Below are 22,595 nucleotides of genomic sequence, written 5' to 3'. Positions count from 1 at the left end.
GAGAATCTGTTCTAGCCACGAATCCTTCATGGATGCCCAAGATGATTTGACTTGTAGATTTATTAAGAGGGGTTATCGTCCAGGTTCGATACATGTTGCCAAAAGATTTGTGTCCAGCCTAAATAGGGATGATCTATTAATATATAAAGACAAGAACAATTGTCAGCAGTCGCAACCCCTACGTTTGGTTACTACATATGGACGTAACACACAAGGTTTCAAAAACATTATACAGAGACATTGGAACATTCTTAAAGCTGATTTAAAACTTTGTTCTATGTTGCCAGACCATTGCTCTTTTTCATTCAAAAGGGGACAAACCATTGGTTCAAAACTGAGCCATTATAAGAGAGTGGGCGATGGTTTTTCTGAACCAACTCAGCGGTCCATTTCAGGAAACCTATTGTTGGATGCATTCCTGTGGGCATTGCTCATTTTGTATTCGTGTTTCACGTACTTATGAATTCACTAGTAAAATACCTCACAAGTTTTTGATATTAAGTTTTGGGCTAATTGCAATACTGAGTGGGTCATCTATTTGGTGACCTGCACTTGTTCTGCTTTCTATGTTGGAAAGACTTCTCGAGCTTTCCATCTTAGAATTTGTGAGCATTTGAGTGACATCAAAAGAAACGTACTAGCAATGCCTTATATAAACATTGTTTGCAACATGTATCTGCTTCTTATAAATTTGTGGTTATTGATTGTATTAGAGGGAAATGTAATGACAAACAGTTCTGGCAGGAATTACTTAGCTCCAAGGAGAAAAAATGGATCATTAAACTTGAGCTCTGCTTGCACCTGGTCTTAATGACCAATTGTGAATTCTGTGCTTGGATTGGATCATGGGTTGGACCAATCCATATATATATGTGTGCACTGTGATATTCTGTTTTTTCATTTTGTATTTCACTGAAGAAGGCTCAGTGGAGCCGAAACCGGTTTGAATCAACATTTTTGGAATGTACTGCTTTTTTGTTGTATCATAGCAGTATTTCAGTAGGGGAGTTTTTTTTCCCTCTGGTCAATAAATGTAATTTCTTGATATGGGCATTACCAACACTTGCTGGCTCTTTTGTTGACTGTTGTTGCCCTAAAGTTAACCACCTCTGATTGTTGGAGGCCAAAGTTAACTTTGGAAAGGTTTTTCATGGTGGTTACCTTTGCAGGGGGTGGGGGTGGGAGGAATGTGGATTTCTAAGGTGATGACATTGTGGTCAGATCTAACCATGGCAGAGTTGACTATTGGTGTATAGCAAAATTGCCCATGTTAGTACTGACTAGGTCTATGATGTTGCTACCTGTAGTGGGTGTGGAAATGAGCTGGTCCAGGCCATTGGAATGGATGCATTCCAGGCAACACTGGGCAAGTGCATTGATACATGGGTAGCTTTCACAGTTAATGGAGGGGCAGTTGAGGTCAACCGTAATGATAGTGTTTGGTTGGACAGTAATATTCTCCAGGGTGTTTAGGAACATGAGGTTTGACTCTTGGGACATGGTTGGGGACCTATAGCAGGCTACAACTTGAAATGCTGTCTTACCCCTATGTTAGCTATACCTGCAGCATCTGTAATGCATTATGTTGGGCTACCAGTGTGAATGGGTGCACATCCTTTGTGAATAAGGATTGATTCAAAAGTGACTGCCTTTTGAGATTTGAACTTCTAGTGCTGAGCAGCATGACCCTCAGATTGCATTTGTTTGTAGCTGTTATATATTTAGGTATATTTATGTATACATATGTATATGTGTATATATATATATATATATATATATATATATATATATATATATACGTATGTATTTATATACTTTTCTATATATATGTGTATGTATATATGTATATATTTTACATGTATATCTCTATAGATATATTTGTATATATAAGTCCACATATATGCATCACCATACATAGATACATGTATATACAGAAAACCTGACTGATTCTACAGAATCTTATCCCTGACTGTTTTGTTTGGAAAAGCATCAACATTTTGTAGAGTGGAGATGGTGTAGTGGTATATTGCTCTGACTACAGTGTACAGGGCCCTATGTTCAAGACTTGGCAGAACAGTTGCTGCTGGAGACAGAGGGATAAGGGCAATGTTTCAAAGATGTCCCTATTTTGGGCCCCTTGACCCCCATTTTGACATCCTTTGGACAGACTTATTACAGTAAGAGGTTTGGGGTATGGATCTGATGTTCAACTCCAATACATATATATGTTAACACACACACACACACACACACACACACACACACACACATATATATATATATATATATATATATATATATATATATATATATATATATATATATATATATATTATATATATATATATATATATATATATATATATATATATATATATATGGGTCTACTTGATTCATTGAATCTCATTTCGTCGAACTTTAATTTCACTGAAAGTTCATTATATCGACAAGCATGTGCCCTCCACACCCCCCCTACTATATATATCAACTCCAGGATCGCACAACATTGGGGAAGGGGGCAAATGCTTGTCGATGTAATGAACTTTCAGTGAAATGAAATTTAGACGAAATGGGATTCAATGAATTGAAGTAGACCCATATATATATATATATATATATATATATATATATATATATATATATATATATATATATATATATATATATATATATGTCTATATATGGATATGCCTACATATATATATATATATATATATATATATATATATATATATATATATATATATGTGTGTGTGTGTGTGTGTGTGTGTGTGTGTGAGTGTGTGTGTGTGTGTGTGTGTGTGTGTGTGTATATATATATATATAAATATATATATATATATATATATATATATATATATGTATGTACATAGATATACCTGTATTTATTGATTTACTTTTCTATCTATACATGTATTTCTAAATGTATATATTTCATATGTATATCTCTATATAGGTTATGTATTTATTTATCCATATGTATATGCATTTCCATACACATATACATTTGTGTGTATATATATATATATATATATATATATATATATATATATAAATATATATATACACATATATATATATATATATATATATATATATATATATATATATATACAAAACTTGACTAATTCTGTTCTTTGTTCCTGTTTTTCGTTCATTAAATCTTGTGGAATTATCTTTTTGGACTGAAGAGTTTGATTTGTGAACTTGGCACTTTGGTGACGTTTCTCTGGGACAGCCTTCATTGAGTCTGTTACGGGAATACTTTTTTCATTATCAGTTTCTTTTTTCCCATTTCTCCATTTTGTGATTACTTAATTCTACAGAATAATTTCCCTACTGTTGAATGACTCTACTGAAAGATATGTTTGAAAAACATCACACATTCCTACAGCTCATATGGCTTAGTGTTAGATTGCTGTGTCTATGGTGTGCAGGGTCCTGGGTTCAAGTCTTGAAGGGCTGATTATTTTGTTGCTGGGCAGAACAAGGGCTGTTGTATACAGAGTGATTAAGGCTCTTTTAAGCAGTTGTAAGCGGGTATGCGTGGGTTTGTGCAGAGCTAAGCGAAGCTAAGAGACACTTACGTCCTCTTAAACCCTCACTAATTATAAAGAAAATAAAAAAGGGAGACAGGAAAGTGGTGAAATGGGGGCAAGCAGGGGGTTAAACAAGATGAGAGGCAGCTAGGTATGTGCAGGATGTGTGTAGGAAAGGACCATAGCTCTGCTTTTCTTCAACAGCAACAGCTGATATGACTGTGGGCAATTTGGAATTTAGAGCCTCACACCCCACAGGGAGGGGTGTGAGCAACATAAAATTATGATAACTAGTGTGGTAGATTGAGTAAGTTGACCATGTCTCTGTGCCGAATGCAAAGCTATGTGTGGGACGTAATTTTTTTTGGGAGGACAGATGCCCTTTTTTTAAGGTGAGAGTGGGATGTTGTAGAAGGTGTGTAGGTAAGTGTGGGTAGGAACGTTTGGTAGGAGAAGTTGCATTTGCAGATAGACAAGACATACAAGACAGCAGATGGGGAGGTGTGTGACACATGGGTGGAGACACCTTGGACAGGGAGTGTAGTTGGGAATCGGATGCCCATGAGCCCCCTAGATGGTAGTAGTGGGACTGATGTCCCCACCCGATGGCAGTCATCAGTACTCCTTCATGGCCCCAAAGGTGGCTGTGCTGGGGGCTGAGCTGGAGGGGCTGGCTGCCCCTCAAGCTGCGCCAGTCTGCCCTCCAGCCGGCTCAGTCGTTCATCCAGCTCTGACTGGAGGACACTGTGCATCATGGCACGGACCTCTTGCTGGGTGACAAAATCCTCACCATGCCCGCGTGCATGGGGAGGATTTGCCCCATCCTCTGCAGTGGTTCCACCTGAGGGTGGTGCAGGACCAGCAGATGAGGGAGGTCTAGGTTCGATCCCAGACATGGTGGGACCTGGTGTCTCGGCCAGCTGGGGTGGGAGAGGCAGATCTGCCTGGATCTGCCTTCCTGAATGTGCTTTGGAGTGAGAATTAGCAAGGTGTATTGGTAAGTCATGAACAAAACATTTAAACATTAGTCGACACAGCATGTATGGGTGTTCCAATTGACCCAGAACAGTGGAAATGTAACAGTGGCATGGCAAACAGAACACATGCAGAAATGGAATGGCAGTCAGGATTGCAACAGCATGCCAGTTATGTGAATGGCAACAGGCCAACAACAATGGTTATTCAATAAGGTATGTTAGTATGTACACAGTTTCGACTATAATAACCAAAATGGAACAAAGCTCCCAAGAGTAAGTTTTGGTAACAACATACCCATATCACATTTTGTGCAATTATTGTAGCAAATGAGTGGTGGGGGAAGAGAAAATAATTCCATTATCAACTGCATTCAGTGATACTTTTCAATACACTACTGTTCAATACTCTACAGTTCTGCCCTCCCTTAACCTCTACCTGGGGCATGCAGCTACTACAGTACATACACACCTGTACATATGTGCACCTGGAGTACTATGGGACAAGGTATGACAACTCTACATACATAAGTATAGGGGACTCATACCTGTCATACTTACTGATACAAGTAACAATGTATTCCCTGTCCTGCTGTTCTGTAAGTGTGCTTTTGGCATACTTGTACTGTGATGTTATCTGGGTGCAGCTTTCTTGGCAACAAAGGAAACTATCTGTGACAGCGTGACACTTGAGAAGCTTGTATTGGCTAGACTGCATAGTGTAGATGGCTAGCCTGCTTCTATTTGTAGGACTGGGGCTGCTCAACAGAACATTGTACACATTTCGTACATATACCCATCATACTGCTTCTGCAAATATTTCATTACCTGTAGGGAAAACATCTGTTCACAACAGATTAGTGTTTCTGCCCATGTTCAAGTTTACAGCTGTAGAACTAAAATGACATAGTAGCAGTCCCTGGATTCGAACCGTGGTGTGTGTGTGTGTGCAAAAGGGAACTAGAGCAAGGCATTATCAGACTGAGTTAATGGGGAAGTGGTGGCTGTTACTTGAGTTATTCTGTCTAGTACATACTTTTCTACACACTCTTTTTTTATCAAATGTCTTTTTATTTGTTTTCCATAATAACTACAACAAAAATCAGAACAAACAACTGTTGATGTTACTGTTTACACAATATGAGCAGATTATTAAAACTAGACATTTGGACATTTTAATAAAACATACTTCAATTTAGAATCAAGTCAACACACTCTCCTTTTGCAGTCTGCACCTCTTCATGTCTCACACTTTCCTTTACATTCAGGACTACATACAGCTGAAATGCAAAGGTTAAAACAAGGCAATGCTGGCAGGAACACAGTACAAGACATTACTGAAGAAAATATTTACTTTTGCATTTTGTCAGTTATTTCAGATCCACATTCTGAACTATGCAGACAAACAGTGCTACATCACTTCACCTCAGTTACTGCATGCTGCAGCAGCTATACAATTGTACTTTTCAGATACAAGACAAATGAAAGACAACAGTTTGTGGTAGTCAGCTTTATTATTTTTGACATACTTTCTATAACTCAGAAATCCACAGTTAGTAATACTGCATGGTCTGCTCAGGTGGAATACTTCGCATTTGTAACTGTTACAGTAGCCCTGTCACAGCAGTTTCTTAGCAGGTTCTTTCAGACAGCCTAACACATATCCTACTCTTCCTCTCCTCAATTGTACCTTGTTTGCTACAAAACTCTACTGAGTTCTAACACTGGCAGCCTGACACATGCATTTATTCAGTACAGTTAGAGCACAATTATATATACAGACAGTACTACCTTTACTATTTCTGATTTATTATAGCAGATATTACGAATATTTCTGTACTCATCAAACTCTCGGCGCAGTCAGACCAAGCGATGTGCATGGACATCAAAGTTCACAGCCCTCTCAGCGGCAGCTGTATGGGGAAAGAACACACATTAAGCACACCTGTACAGTAACATATAACATTTTTAAATAATTATTTACAAATGCACAGACTGGATACTTACAAACTTCTGGGACGTCCTCTGCTCATGCTTCTTGGATCCACTGGGCCAACAGCTCACCCCTCCTATGCTTTAGGCCATCATAGTGATGACGTACCTCCTCACCAGTTGTGAGAATGCCAGTGCACTGGTGAGATCACATGCCAGATGGTTCCAGGCCTCCAGTTTGTACAGGGAGCCCTAATACTGGCCTTGCAGCAGTCTAGCTTCATGGTCTTTGATAAGGAGTCCAACCATGACTCTTGAATCCTGTATGCCCCAGCGAGCAACACCCTCTCCTAAGCCTGACATTTTGCTGCCCTGATCAGACTGAGAGAATGTTGTATTCCTGCCTGTGCAGTTTAAATAGGGCCATTCTCCCACACTTTTCCATGATTGGCCGATTTTCAAATGCTTAGCAAGGCTTAAACCAGCTAAGCAAAGCGTATATTTTCATGCTTAGAATCCTTAGCTGGTTTCGCAACTGCAGGTTTAGCTGGCCGCAAACAATTGTTTAAAAAGAAAATAGAAACATTTTTTTACATTTCTATATGGTATTTTCCTAGCTATACACTACCATACATAAGGCATATGACTTACAAATATAATTACAATTCAAAAAATTAATTTAAGACTGCTTTCACACAAAACATATTGACCAGAGCTGGATTCAAACCTGCATCTCTTGCATGAAACAGACTCTAACCACTACGCTGCATCAACAAAAAGGGTTTCTCCTTCACAATTTTATTTGACTCTCAGACAACATTTAAGCTGGGCTGAGCAAAGCACAGGGGCATGCAAACTCGCTGTGCTCTGCTTAAACTTTCTTTTATTGTAAAAAATAAATAAATGAAATGTTAAATATTACATATATTTATAAACAGGTTGCATGATGTGGAGGGATCTGCCCATTCTGGGGACAATCATGTACTGTGTAGGCTATTTTAGGATGTGTGTTTGTTTTTTTCAGTGTCCACGACACTGACATGCTAGTTACATTTCAGTGTCCAGACTGAAATAATGCATAATATTAGAGCCAAGCAATATTATGCTACTTCCTGTTTGTAAGTGCTGTATGGCACTTTCTGAGTGCAGTGGGTATGTTTAAGTCTCCGTGCAGGATTAACCAACTTACACAGATCGGTAGGTTTAGGAGTACAGCAGTGTGACGTAAATAGTGTGCAAGTTTTTCCACTAAAAGCATTTTTACTAAGTAAAGCCTATGGTACTAAATTGGGCTGAAACCTGGGGGGGAATAAATTTTCAGGGGTGAAAGTGAAATTGGGAAAATTTTTTTTAAAGAAAATACAGGGTGGCTTGGGGGGAAATTATAATGTTTTATTTTAAACCCCAGTAATATAATAAACTTTTTTCCAGATTTGGGGAACTGTGTATTCTTGTACTTAAAAAATGTAATGGGGGGGAAATTTAAGTTACTAAAATAAGAAATTACACATTTTTTTCAATTTAGAAAGTTTTTAAATTGATTTGGTATATTTTAAAAGGGAAACATAGGAAAAATTTTGGGGGGGAAAAAGTAGGTTTGTTAGAAAAAAAAAGGGGGAGGGGGGGGAAAAAAAGAAAGGGGGGGGGATATTAGATGGGGGAGAAAAAGGTTTTAATTTCAAAAAAAAATTTAAATTTGGGGGGCAATTCAGGGAGATTTTTTGGGGGAGGGGTTAGACTGGGGGGGGGAAAAAGATCCCCTTTTAGAAAGGGGTTTTATTTTTTATAAAAAAAATTTTCATAAAAAAGTTTTTTGGGGCATTTTTTTTTTTTTAAGGGGGCTTTTTTTGGGCTCCCCAGTTTTCCTTGTTCCCTAACAAAGAAAGCCAGGGGGGGGGAAATTTTAATCTTTTTAGGGGGGGGAGAAAAAAAAAAATTGACAAGTTAGCTGAGTTGAAAATTTTTTAGACAGTTCCAATTTAATTCAAGGGAAAAAATTTAAAGGGTTGAATTTTTTAGGATTGTAATGGGTTTTTAGTTTCAAATATAAGCCCGTTTGGGGTTTTCACCAATTGGAAATCCACGGGAATGTGATGGGGGAATAAAACCCAACCTTCTCCCGGAGGGTTTTGGAGGGGGGTTTCCCAAATGTCAGTTTAAAATTTAAAAATTATTTATGAGGTTTTTTTAAACTTTGGGCCCCTTAAAATTTCATCTCCCGGATTATGGCAACTAATTTTTGGTAGCCAAAAGGATGAGTTCAAGTTGGAGAATTATCCTGGTGAAAAACATCAATTGTTTAGTTTTGTTTGTAGGGAAAAAATTGGGTTGAAAGTTGGGTAGGTTTTTGGTTTTTGGGGTCACAGGGGAAATTGGACTTTCCCCACCTTTCTTTTAGGCTTTTTTTAAGGGAATTGGGGAAAATTTTAGCTTTAATTGGTTTTACCGGTTTTTAAATAGGGGAAATTAATTTTTTTATGGGCCCCTTTAGGGTTGGGGGTTTTTCCCCTTTTGAAAAGGGAATAAAAATTTGGGGGTTTTTTTTAAACAGAGTGTGGTGGGGGTGGGAATATTTAATAGATTTCATTTTATGAAATTTTTTGGGGAAAAAATAATTAGGTTGTTTTTAATTAATTTCTAAAATATTTAAAAATTGCTAAAAAAGTTTTGAAAAGAAAAGGGGGTTTTTTAGGAAAATTTGGGGAAAAAGAGAAATAGGGGGGGGAAAAAAGGTTTTTAAATAAATTGGGGGTTAAAAGGGGGTTAGAGGTGAAAAGAGGAAAAAAAAAAAAAATGTTTGGAAAAATTTTTTTAAAAAAAAAATAAATAAAGTATTAATAATATTAAAAAGGGAAAAAAATTTCGGATGATCTGGGAAATAGTTGTTAGATTTAGAAATTGGTGGTTTTTAGAAAAAATGAAGTAAATTACTTAGGGATTAATATAAAATATAAAAGGGGGTTAAATAGATTGGGGTTGGGGGTGGAAAAAATCCCTGGTTAAAGGGGATGTTAAGTTTGTGGCGGGGGGGGGATAAATTGTAAAAGTTTTTGGTAGAGTTTGGGGGGGGGTTTTAAAATAGAGCCCGGGGGGGGGTTAATTTGGGGGGGGTAAGGGGGGGGGATGTCCACTGCTCATGCTTCTTGGATCCACTGGGCCAACAGCTCACCCCTCCTATGCTTTAGGCCATCATAGTGATGACGTACCTCCTCACCAGTTGTGAGAATGCCAGTGCACTGGTGAGATCACATGCCAGATGGTCCCAGGCCTCCAGTTTGTACAGGGAGCCCTAATACTGGCCTTGCAGCAGTCTAGCTTCATGGTCTTTGATAAGGAGTCCAACCATGACTCTTGAATCCTGTATGCCCCAGCATTGCGCCTGAAAGCCAACACCCTCTCCTAAGCCTGACATTGTTGCTACCCTGATCAGACTCGAAGAGATATGGTTGTATTCCTGCCTGTGCAGTTTAAATAGGGCCATTCTCCCACACTTTTCCATGATTGGCCGATTTTCAAATGCTTAGCAAGGCTTAAACCAGCTAAGCAAAGCGTATATTTTCATGCTTAAGCAATCCTTAGCTGGTTTCAGCAGAGCTGCTGCAGGTTTAGCTGGCCGCAAACAATTATTTAAATAAAAAATAGAAACATTTTTTTACATTTCCATATGGCATTTTCCCAGCACCACACTACCATACATGAGGCATATGACTTACAAATATCATTCCAATTCATAAAATTAATTTACAACTGCCTCCACACATAAAACATATTGACCAGAGCTGGGATTCAAACCGTGCATCTCTTGCATGCTAAACCGGAGCTCTAACCACTACGCTGCATCAACAAAAAGGGTTTCTCCTTCACAATTCAATTTGACTCTCAAACAGCATTTAAGCTAGGCTGAGCAAAGCACAGGGGCATGCAAACTCGCTGTGCTCTGCTTAAACTTTCTTTTTTATTGTAAAAAAAATAAATAAATGAAATGTTAAATTATTACATATATTTATAAACAGGTTGCATGCATGTGGGGCAGGGATCTGCCCATTCTGGGGACAATCATGTACTGTGTAGGCTACTTCTTAGGGATTGCGTGTTTTTTTTTTTTTTTTCAGTGTCCACGGACACTGACATGCTCAGTTTTACATTTCAGTGTCCGCGGACACTGAAATAATGCATAATATTAGAGCCAGGCTCTAATATTATGCTACTTCCTTGTTTGTAAGTGCTGTATGGCACTTTCTGAGTGCAGTGGGTATGTTTAAGTCTCCGTGCAGGACTTATACACCCCCCACTCGTACACAGATCGTGTAGGTGTAGGAGTACAGCAGTGCGCCCTCGTTAATATGTAGGGCGTGCTGCAGGTCTATTCCTACTACAAAGCATTCTTTAGCTATGTCCACAACCTCAAAGGCAATACACAATTGTGTGCAGAGCTCATTGTAAATGGAGCCACCTATACTGAGTCAGAAGACATAGCAAACCTCCTGGCTGGCTGATAAATTCAGCTCTAACTTTACCCCTCTCTTTCCCTCAACCTTCCGTCATAAAATATCATCAACTGTAACTCCCCTTACTATCACTAGGGAACAGGTGTTTAATCCTGTCTCTATGACCAAGAACACTGCATCAATGGGCCCAGAAAATATCCCAGGTTGGCTTCTGAAATAACATGAAACATGTCCTATCAGGGCCTCTGGAATTACTATTTAACTGTAGCCTCCAAACAGGTTTCATGCCTCATGAATGGAGAAAGGCAACAGTCACCCCTCTACACAAATGGTTGGGTCATCTACAGACCCTGGAAACTACAGACCCATAAGCCTCAATAGTCTTGTATGTAAAGCCATGTAAAGAATTATCATGGAGATGATCATTAGACGTATAGTAAACCTTCAGACACTGGATCCAACCTAGTTTGGGTTTGTCAAGGGCAGATTATGCCTACTCAGCCTGGTGGACGTCTTTGAAAAGGTCACCAAAGAAATGGATCAGGGAAAAAAATTTCATACCGCCTACCTTGACCTGGCCAAGGCATTTGACACAATACCCAACTCAGGCATTGCTGACAAACTCAAGAGGTTAGGTACAAACCCGTATGTCACCCGGTGAATAGCCAAATGGCTCACAGACAGGACCCAGGAAGTTAGAATTGGGGAGTCCACCTCTACAAAGAGGCCAGTCACAAGTGGAGTCCCTCAGGGATCAGTCCTTGGACTGCTCCTTTTTGTCATTTACTTCTCAGAAGTCAAGGCCAATGTCAGTGGCCTCTGGCTGACTAAATTTGCAGATGACTGCAAATAAGGAGTTATCAATGAATGTCACACTGACCCAAATGTTTGCCAGAAGGGCCTGACACAGATGAACATCTGGTGTCAGAGCCATTGGCTAAAACTAAATGCCAAGAAATGCATAATAGTATCCTTTAGGAAGTCATCCATCCTTGGTAACCATCATATTAACAACACATCCCTTAGAGTTGACCCAGTAGTCAGGGATTTAGGAACACACATAAATAGTAATCTAATCTTTGACCATCATGTGTCTACAGTGGTGAGGAAATCATTCTATATTGCACAATTTTTAAACAAAGGTATGGCATCTAAGTCCAAGCAAGTCAGTGTCCAACTGTATTTGGCATCCATCAGACCAATCATTGAGTATAATGCACCCTTTGGTATTGTACCTAACCAGGCATATCCAACAACTGGAGCATCCACAGAAGTTCCTCACTAAAAGAATGCAGGGTGTAAGTAAAATGTCCTATGCAGACTGTATCAAGGCCCTATCCCTGTATTATGTCTCCTACAGGCTTTTGAGGGGAGATCTATGCCTGGCATACAGGGTGTTGTCAGACCCCTCTCTGATGGACCTCCTGCATATCCACAAAACAAACAGCAACATAAGTACCCATTCTAAAGACTTAAACTTTGCCTGTGCCATAAATAGGTCCAGCTGGAGACATAGGTATGTATCCCAGAGACTACCACGTCTAAGGAACAGGCTCCCCGTCCATGTGAAGCAAAGTTCCTCCCTAACCCAATTCTATTGCAACCTGGACAGTTGGATGGAAAACCAGAAATTCATCACTGGTTCAGCGCCTATGTGTCTAATGGACACAGGTATCCTGTAAATGGTTCATCTCCCAAACCCCTGATTACACTTATCAAGGGTGTCAGAACATTTCAGAGATTTGGGATGCATGGCTAGGCTTAAAAAGGCCCTTGTGGCTCTTAGCCTAGTAAACACCTATAAACCTATAAATGAATGAATAAATAAATAAATAAAACAGTATCCCCTTACCAAACCCTAACCCACTATCACTATCACAAATGTACTCCAATTCTTTATACCAACCAAGTTACCTATTTCTACATTCTGTACTGTTTACATTTTTTACTGTTGATATTTTGAATTGTCAATATTTTGATATTGCAATTCTCAGTGTCATTATTTTTTACTGTCAACAATGTTAATTGCACTCTCTCTCTCTCTCTCCATATATATATATATATATATATATATATATATATATATATATGTGTGTGTGTGTGTCTCTTTCACTCTCTCTCTCTCTCTCTCTCTCTCTCTCTCTCTCTCTCTCTGTCTCTCTGTCTCTCTCTCTCTCTCTATATATATATATATATATATATATATATATATATATATATATATATATATATATCTGTATATCTATCTATATATACGTCTACTTCAAAGCATTGAATTACCACTTTATCGAATCCCACATCATCGAGACATCGCCAAAACTGCAGAATATTGAACACCTGGAACATTGAAAACTAACCCTGGGGAAACAACCACTAACCCAACATACAAAATGAAGCAAATCAAACGCACTGATGTGGAGGCTTTGCCCCCACACCCAAAATATTCCAACTCCGAGATCACACTACAGTTGAGAAAGGCAAAGTTCACCATGGTGGCCAAGTACTTCTTTTCCCAGGGAAAGTTTTCGATGTTCCGGTGTTCGATGTTCTGCAGTTTTGGTGATGTTGTCTCGATGAAGTGGTAATTGGGTGCTTTGAAGTAGACCAATATATATATATATATATATATATATATATATATATATATATATATATATATATATATGGGTCTATATTACGTTATCAAATATTTACATCGAACGTGATACGGTCGACACCATATATTCAAAGTTGCAAGTATTCGAAAATTAAATAAAACAAATTAAAAGAAGAAAACCTTACCTGAACATTTTAACCAGGGGGGCAAGCCCCCCTGCACCCCCCCACAATACCCGCTCTTTAAATATACCAACACCGAGATTACACTACAGTGCAGTAAATGGAAATCTTCTCTATGGAGATTTCCGCTTGTGTTTTCAAATACTTGCAGCTTCAAACATATGGTGTCGACCATATAATTTTCGATGTTGTTAGTATTCGATAACATAATATAGACCCTAGATATATATATATATATATATATATATATATATATATATATATATATATATATATATATATATATGGGTCTACTTCAGTTCACCGAAATCCCATTTCAATGAAAACCATTTCACCGAGACCAAATCACCGAAACTTCATTATACTAAAACTCATTTCACTGAAACCTTACAAAGCTACATTTCACAAGATTATATAGCAAATCAAAGACAAACTCACAAAAGTAAAGCCTATCTCCTTCCACAGCTTAAAAACTACTTATTTATCCTGTTAACAGGAACCAGACAACATAAAACCAAACTAAGTGGGGGCTATGCCCCCACACCCCCCAACATGTAAATGGGGCAAGCTGTGAAATGGGATTTTGATGAAGTGAAGTAGACCCATATATATATATATATATATATATATATATATATATATATATATATATATATATATATATATATATATATATATATATAATTTATTTATTTATTTGACATTTGTTTACCGGGGTGGTCTGACTGGGTCTACAGAACCCATTTTCAGCAGAGGCCCGGGGAGAACAGCTCCACATACAGTACAATACAAATACAGTATAATCCAGTACAATAAAAATTACATTAGAAATACTATACAAAAAGTAAGTTGAAAGAACAAACTGCTACAAGATGTTGCAATATAAAACTACACATCTAGACAATACTATACAGTTAAAACATTACAGACAATAATAGTCACTCACCATGCATGATGTAGACAGTGTCCAGAAAAGTAGTACGTAGGTAGTGCAATGTGTGACATTGATAGTTACAGTACATGCAAAATAGAATGTTAGTTTCAGTTAGGAAAATAGCAGCCAGAAAATTAGTGATGAAGATAGACAGTGAGAGAAAGTTAAGAAGAATGGAAGCAATAAAGTCTGAGCAACAGCTTAAGCATATGGTATAGAAGCAGAGAAGGAGTTAGAAGAGCCTTAGGATTTCGCAGTCTGTGAGGGATTGAAATGTGACAAAGAGGAAGACCTGAGCATTAGGCAGGCTTTATGCAAATATATATATATATATATATATATATATATATATATATATATATATATATATATATATATATATATATATATATATATGGGTCTATATTATATCATTGAATGCTTAAAAAACAGAACAACGAATAATCAACCCCATGTAAGCAAAATCTTACAATCTCAAAAGCTCAGAATAGTGATTTTTTTTCCCTGTTCCAAGAAAAAAAAAAAGAGAGAGAGAAAAATTGAAATAATGCATAAAGTGGGGGGCTTTGCCCCCCACACCCCCCCTACTTAAATATACCAACTCCGAGATCGCACTACAGTGCTGAAAATGACAAAGTAACAGAAGCAGCCAAGTGAATTCTTTCCCTGGGAAAGAAATAGCTTAAAAGCCACTTTGCCATTTTGCCTTTTCGTTGTTTTAAGTTCGACCAAGACACATTTGATAGAATGCGGCTTCGGTCATCTAATAGGAACCCATATACGTATATTGGATTATAGGAGATTACTAGGCTATCAACCAGAAGGTTTCATCCCAATGTAATACCATACAAATGCTAGTCAATACCCAAGAGTGCATTTAGTGATGACTACTCCAGGAAGGTTGTAGACATTTTCCCCAGTAAGAATTTATGGCACTCCATCCTCTCATTCAGGTTCCTCTTGAACAGTGTCATAGAGGTGCTCTGTTTCACATGAATTGGTAGCCTGTTCGAAAGAAGAGGCAGTCACTGGGGGATAAATCTGTCTATTCAGCATGTCCTATTAAGTTGCAGGCCATATTTAAGTCCCTGGAATGGGTAGCCCTAATTCCGTTTAATTTACCATATGCAGCAAGTTCATTAGGTTTGGGTCTTGGATTGCTCTGTAGCCCAGGCATAAATCTTTCGTAAGAAGTCTATATGATACAGAGTATAGTGACAGGGACTTTAGTTGGTCTGTGTAAGGCTCATGCTGGAGTCCCTTGATCTTCTTTGTTAGTAACCTCTGAGGTCTCCCTAATTGCTGTAGGTGCTTAGTGTGGTCCATGCCAAAAGGGGAGTTATACTCAATTGTGGGCCGGATAAGTGGCAAGTGTGGGGGTATAACTTCTTTTTCAATCAAGATGATTACTTTACTAAACAAGTGTGTTATGTAGAAACCTTTCCTTACTACAGCGGACTCATGGTGGTCAAAGTTAAGGTTGCAGTCAACTTATGATCCTGGGTCCCTTACCAGTTCATGGGTACTGAAGGTATTGTTGTTGATTTGATAGTGTGAGGGGACATTGTTTGTGCTGAAGGGAATGATGATGCATTTCTTTGCATTCAGTTTGAGACTCTGACTAATACACCAGTCGTTGGTCTGTGTGAGACCCTCCTGGAGTATACTGACATTATTTGTGGATTCATCGATTGATTACACCTAGTTTGCAATTGTCTACAAACTTGGTTAGCCACATCCCCTTAGTTTTGACCTAAACTTCTGAGAAGTATATAGCAAACATTAGGGGGCCTAGCACTGACCTCTGTGGCACACCACTGGTAACAGGTCTGCTGGTTGATGTGGAGTCACCCACCTTGATAGTGGGTGACCAGCTTGTGAGCCAGTTGGCAACCCATTTTACAATGAAGGGGTTTATATTCAGTTTGCTAAGTTAATCAGTAATGCCTGAATGTGGGATTATGTCAAAAGCTTTTGCTAGGTCGAGGTATGCTGTGTGCAGAGACTTGCCCTCATCAGTGGCCTTGGTTACATTTTTAAAGAAATCCACCAGATTTAACATGCTGGATTTGCCCTTCACAAAGCCAAATTGGGTAGGATCCTGGGTTGTGAGGTCACCCATGTCTTTATTATGTCCACAATGATATGTTCCATGGCCTTACAGATGAGGCTGGTTGGGCTTATGGATCTGTAATTCCCCAGGTCTGTTGCTAGGCTACCTTTGTGGAGGGGAATAACCGTTGCTGTTTTCCATTCCACAAGAACAAAGCCTGTGGTTAGGCTATGATTGAAAAGGGTACTTAGTGGTAATGCTGCTTTATGTTTTAGCGTGTTTAGAAGACAGCCTGGGATGTCATCTGGTCCCACAGGGTCTGTGTTTTTTGCCTTGGACAAGGCTTTGAGGACCTGCTCTTCAGATATGTAGGGTTGGGGGAAGTTTGGTAGAAGGTGTTTTAAGTTAGGAGGGGATAAGGGAGTGAAACTTTTGCCAAACCTATCCGCTATCAGGTCTGCTATCTGTCTCTCTCTCTATATATATATGTATGGGTCTACTTCTTTTGACCTAACTTTCATTTGCCTGACACTCATTTGCCTGACCCCATTTGACTGAAACTTAATTTGCCTCACACTTCATTTGCCCGACACTTCATTTGACTGACAAGTATTATTAGCAAGAAAATAGAATATGCCCCCTTCCCCACTGTAGTGCGACCCTGGAGTTAGAATATATAGTTAGGGGGAGTGTGGGGGGCAAAGCCCCCCACTTCATTTCATATGATATTGTTAACTTTTGATGTAATATTGCTTAGTAAAAGAAAAGTAAGTGGGGGGATTCGCCCTCCACACCCTCCGTTGTGGGGGGCTGTGCCCCTTACACCCCCTAACTATAATAATACTTGTCAGTCAAATGAAGTGTCGGGCAAATGAAGTGTCAGGCAAATGAAATTTCAGTCATTTGGTCTCAGGCAAATGGGTGTCAGGCAAATGGGAGTTAGGTCAAAAGAAGTAGACCCATAAATATATATATATATATATATATATATATATATATATATATATATATATATACACACACACACACACACACACACACCCACACACACACACACACACACACACACACACACACATAAAATAATCCCATTTATGTGCAAACTGTAAAAGGAGTAAATGTTTATAAGCAGAGCAGTTATATACAAGTAGAAATACAATAACAAATTACATGCAGAACAACTTGATTTACAATCCGATATATAACTTGAAACATAAGCAGACATATACTAATAAGGAATATTTAGTTTACAAGAAAGATGCTACTAGAAATTGATATATAAGAACAACATACATTGAAGGAATGTGGAAAGTGACAAATGGAGTAGGAAAAACTTTGTTTGGAGAGACTGTATAGGAAGGGTTGGTGTGTACAGAAAGCAGTGGACAGTAGGAGAGTAGGGAGGTTAGGTAGTGAATGTAGCAATATTAGCACTTTGTGAGGGGGTAAGGTGAGGACCAAGTAGAGGGTCAGAGACTAAAAGTGCGAGAGGAAAAGCAAGTCCCTCAGGTAACCTTGGTACTCATATCTGCAGCTATTATGACTTCCCTATCAACATCACCCATCCCATTCAAACTTATAATTAGGACAGTAGAAATTCATTAAAATTCTTCAATCACTTTCAGTAAAAAACAAATGACAAGCCATCTGACCTCTCTTCCAGAGTGGTCTGTGCACACACAGTATTGATGTCACATTAAAATATTCTTCCTTTTAATGGAAATATCCCTTATGAAGTCCAACACACAACAGTACCATTGTCTATCAACCTACCTCTGCTCTAATTTTAAGCCAGCTTTTAACCTTTGTCTACAGAAAGGCAATATCTGCCTAATGAATGTTTAGAAGGGTAATTACTTATTTTCATGAGTCAGGGAGAAGCTAGACTTCTAAGCATTCAGAAAAATTATCTTAACATCCACCATTCACGTCATATTCACATGTCAGACAAAACTGACATTGTTTCTTACCTAAAGCAACTCCAAGTGCTTCACACATGGGTCTGTTTACTCTCAAAAACTTGCTGGAAACAATTCTCTAAACTCATTGCTGGCAACTGAGTGTGCAGGAGATATACTGTCTAACCATCCCTCACTGAATATCCAGCCCTGATGGAAGGACCTAGAATATCCAAAACAAATACTACTAGTTATAGTTTTGTAACTACCAACTTGAACAAAAAGAATTTCTAAAAATGTTTCTGTATATGGCAAGAACGGAATATAAACAATTTAACTAACAGTATGTAAAATACATGCTGAATAGTAAACTTGCTGGCAAGCAAGCGATGGAAGTTCAGCAATCAGAGGCAGCCTGTAATGCTATGAATACACAGACCAACAATCTCTTTAGAGTTAGTGTTTTGGGACAGACTTGAGCTGTTAACACATAAATGAGATTAAAAGAGCCATGAAAATTGGAAGGAAATGGAACCAGTTGAGGACTGGAAATAGAGAAAAGTAAGGATCACTAACTGCTCATCTAGAAAGGGTCTGGGCTTTCAACCACCACTGCTAGGGAATATCAGCTAAGTACTTCATGAAATAAGAATCCTGGAAAGAAAATTGCATGGACTTCTACTTAGGTTGGGACACAGACATGCTATTATAAAGTTTTGTAGTAGCCCAAAATTCAAACCATTGTTATATCGATAGAGAAATACCCTGGTATCCATAACTCTAACATGAACATAGTTATACTGAGCATCTTGAGAGGAGCAGAAGTAATGTTCATGAAAATCATTCACTTTAGGCAAGCATGGTTTGTTGTATACCTGTAAAAGATAACAAACATTACCATAATGAATAAATATCACTGTAAGATACAGTTTATCTGAAACCAGTCTTTATCTAGCGTGAAACTGAAGTTAATGGGTATACCACCATGGATGCTATCGACGTAAGCCAGTGCCCCAACGTTCATTCATCAGATAGAATAGGTGTTTGCTGAAAACTAAGGAACTAGTGTAACTCAAACTGATTCCCCCACACATCCAACTTCTAGCTTATCAGTCCCATCATAATGTGTTCTTTTTCCAAAAATTGCTGCACCTTACTGCTGAAAGTTCCTCCCTGTAGAAGTGATAAGCTTTATGTCATTTGGGCACTCCAGGGTCAAACTCAAGGGAGCTATCATTGGCCAAAGTCTCTGTTGTGCTCCTCAGCTCAATAACCCTTGTCTGTATAAATCCCTATCCTATGCTAACTAACGCATGGCAGCTTTCATCAGTACCTCTTTCTCTTGCAGTCTGTCCCCTTGCTACAAACACACTTCATTCATTTGTATAACTAACTCTCGCTATATATCCTGTCTTCTTCATCACACTCTCTCTGTCTCTCTTGTTCTTTGACATTTCCCACTTCTTCTTCCTCAATGTCTTCCACTTAGTGCTGTCTGTCCTTCTCCACCTGCTTGCTGCTGTTCTTGTCCCTGACCATACACAGATTCTCTCTCTCTCTCTCTCAGTGTCTATATCTGGAAGCATAACCTTACATCAAAACAGAAAATAGTCAATATGACAGTGATTGATTGCTTCCATCAAAAACATAAACATCGACACACAAAGGATAAAAAAAAATTGTTCAAGGTGGTAAGGTCATCTGCACCCCACATCCCCTGATAATTATATATACCCACTATGAGATTGTACAACAATGGGGAAAGGGCATATAGTCCAAACACCACTATATAGGGATCTAGTGGTGAAAAAGTCTGTACTTTTCAATCAGCTGATTTTTTATCCACTGTACCAGCTTTTACACATGTCGATGTGAAAGCCATTTCAATGTAATGTTCTGCACCTATATATATATATATATATATATATATATATATATATAGAGAGAGAGAGAGAGAGAGATCCCAAGCATCGATAAACTTTGCAGACTTAACCACTACAATATCACTGAAATGATAGTAACATGCATACATAGCATTTCCTATATCTTTGATAAGGTACTATTCCTCTTCAATAAATATGGTTCCTATTACAGTCTGTGTTTAAATATGAAACTTTTGCCACCACAACTGTGGCAGCCAAACAGATTGTAGCCATACAGGTTAATGAAGCAATAACATCAGCTAGAATAGCTAACAACTGTTGACAAGTACAATAAGAATTATTAGTTGTTTCCTCAAATATGTAAACGTGTTATAGAATGTTGTACTGAAGACACAATCCAAACTAAAACAGAGAACAGCAGCAGAGGCATATAACTTTAAGTCTCTTCCGTCTCTTTAAAGGCACTGACTGTGTACTAGGTCATCACAGAATAAGAGCCTTTGGCTCAGTGGTTTTAGATGTCCAGGTGTAAGAAATTAATTAATTTAAATGCCTTTCTGGTAGATTACAGTAGCTATACATATTGCCTAGTAGTAAGCTGTGCTTCAGTATATGCTGGTTCTGAAATCACAATGTTTTTCATGCCATAAAATGCAGACTGATTAAGTACTACACACAATTTTCTGACTTTAGGCTTGCTGTCCTACAAACCATTCACCAATGGGAATTATTAAATTCTTTGTTATTGTCTATTGTCCTTCTGACCCAGACTATTTATTAAAAGAGCCACTTCCTACAAACCATCACCTTGAACCCATAAATTTGGTATTCCTCAAGTTTATAGTCTTCCTATAAGTTCTGATCTGCTGACAGCTCTCTTCTTTTCCAAGTGTTACATTTTATCTCGAGTAAAATTTGCTAGCTCGTGGCCTCCAACAAACTCTCAAGCTCCTTCCCTACCCACAACGCACCACCCCAACATCCCTCAGATCTTGTTTGCAGCTTGACAGGAAGACTATAAAAGAAATTAAACAACTGGAGTTCAATATGAAGGACATATGTGTCTTGAAAAATCTCATTCCTCCAGAAGTCAGTTATGGAAAAATGGAGGGGGATTGAGGGTGGGGAGTTGAGGAAGAATGAAAATGGACAACACAGATGGAACGTTATGTTAAGTACATAACTTCTTTATCTGGTGTTGTCCATTTTCATTCATTCCTCAGCTAATGGGACAGAGTCCCCATCTACCTGAATTCCTGGGTGGACTCTAAGGAAGGATATTTTTGAGTAATGTGAGCAAAAGGCTGTTCTTCCCATCAAGACCAGATCTGGTTTGTAATAAGTGATAAAGGTATGAGGATTTGACCAAACTGCAGCTGTACATTTATTGTCCACAGAGGCTCTAGACTGGAAAACAGCAGAAGTTGCCATAGACCTGGTTGAATGAGCCTTTAAAGGTTTTGGTAAGAGGAGATTCACTTTATTATAGATAAAGGAGAATGCAATCTGTCAGCCATCTAGCTAAAGTTACCTTTGTAACAGATCTGGCCAGTTTATTATGTGCAAAGGAGACAAACAGCTGATCTGGCTTTCTAATCTATTTTGTTCTGTGTAGCTAGAAATGCAATTATCTATGAACATCAGGTAAGTGCAGCGTATATTCCCCTTTATTTGTACATTTTTGGAAGAATACTGGCAGGTTAATAGTTTGGTTAATGTCAGATTCTGACATCACCTTAGGCAAGAAGGAAGCATTGGTACGTAACGTGACTCTATCCTTATGAAAAATCAAATATGAAGGCTTAGAAGATAATGCTTGAAGTTCTGAAATTCTTCTAGAAGATGTAATTGCAACTAAAAAGGCAGCTTTCCAGGTCAAAAACTTTAGATCACATCTCACTGCATGTTCAAAGGGAGAATGTATTGCAGTACCAAATTTAAATCCCATGGTGGCATGGGATCTTTAAAAGGAGGTCTTAGCAGAAGAGTACCTCTCAAAAAGGCTTTGCACAGTTTAGAGGAAGACAGGGAAGAATTTTGAAACCCCACATGAAAGTTAAATATTGCTACAAGATGAACTTTAATAGTTAATGAACTAGCACCCTTATTAAACAAACTCACTAAAATTTCAAGAACAGAATGAATTGGAGCAGAAA

This window comes from Protopterus annectens, chromosome 14.part0, assembly GCF_019279795.1.
Source record: "Protopterus annectens isolate FY-2018-M chromosome 14.part0, PAN1.0, whole genome shotgun sequence".
NCBI lineage: Eukaryota > Metazoa > Chordata > Ceratodontiformes > Protopteridae > Protopterus > Protopterus annectens.
The sequence above is the reverse complement of the archived record's forward strand: the minus strand, read 5'-3'. Positions refer to the sequence as shown.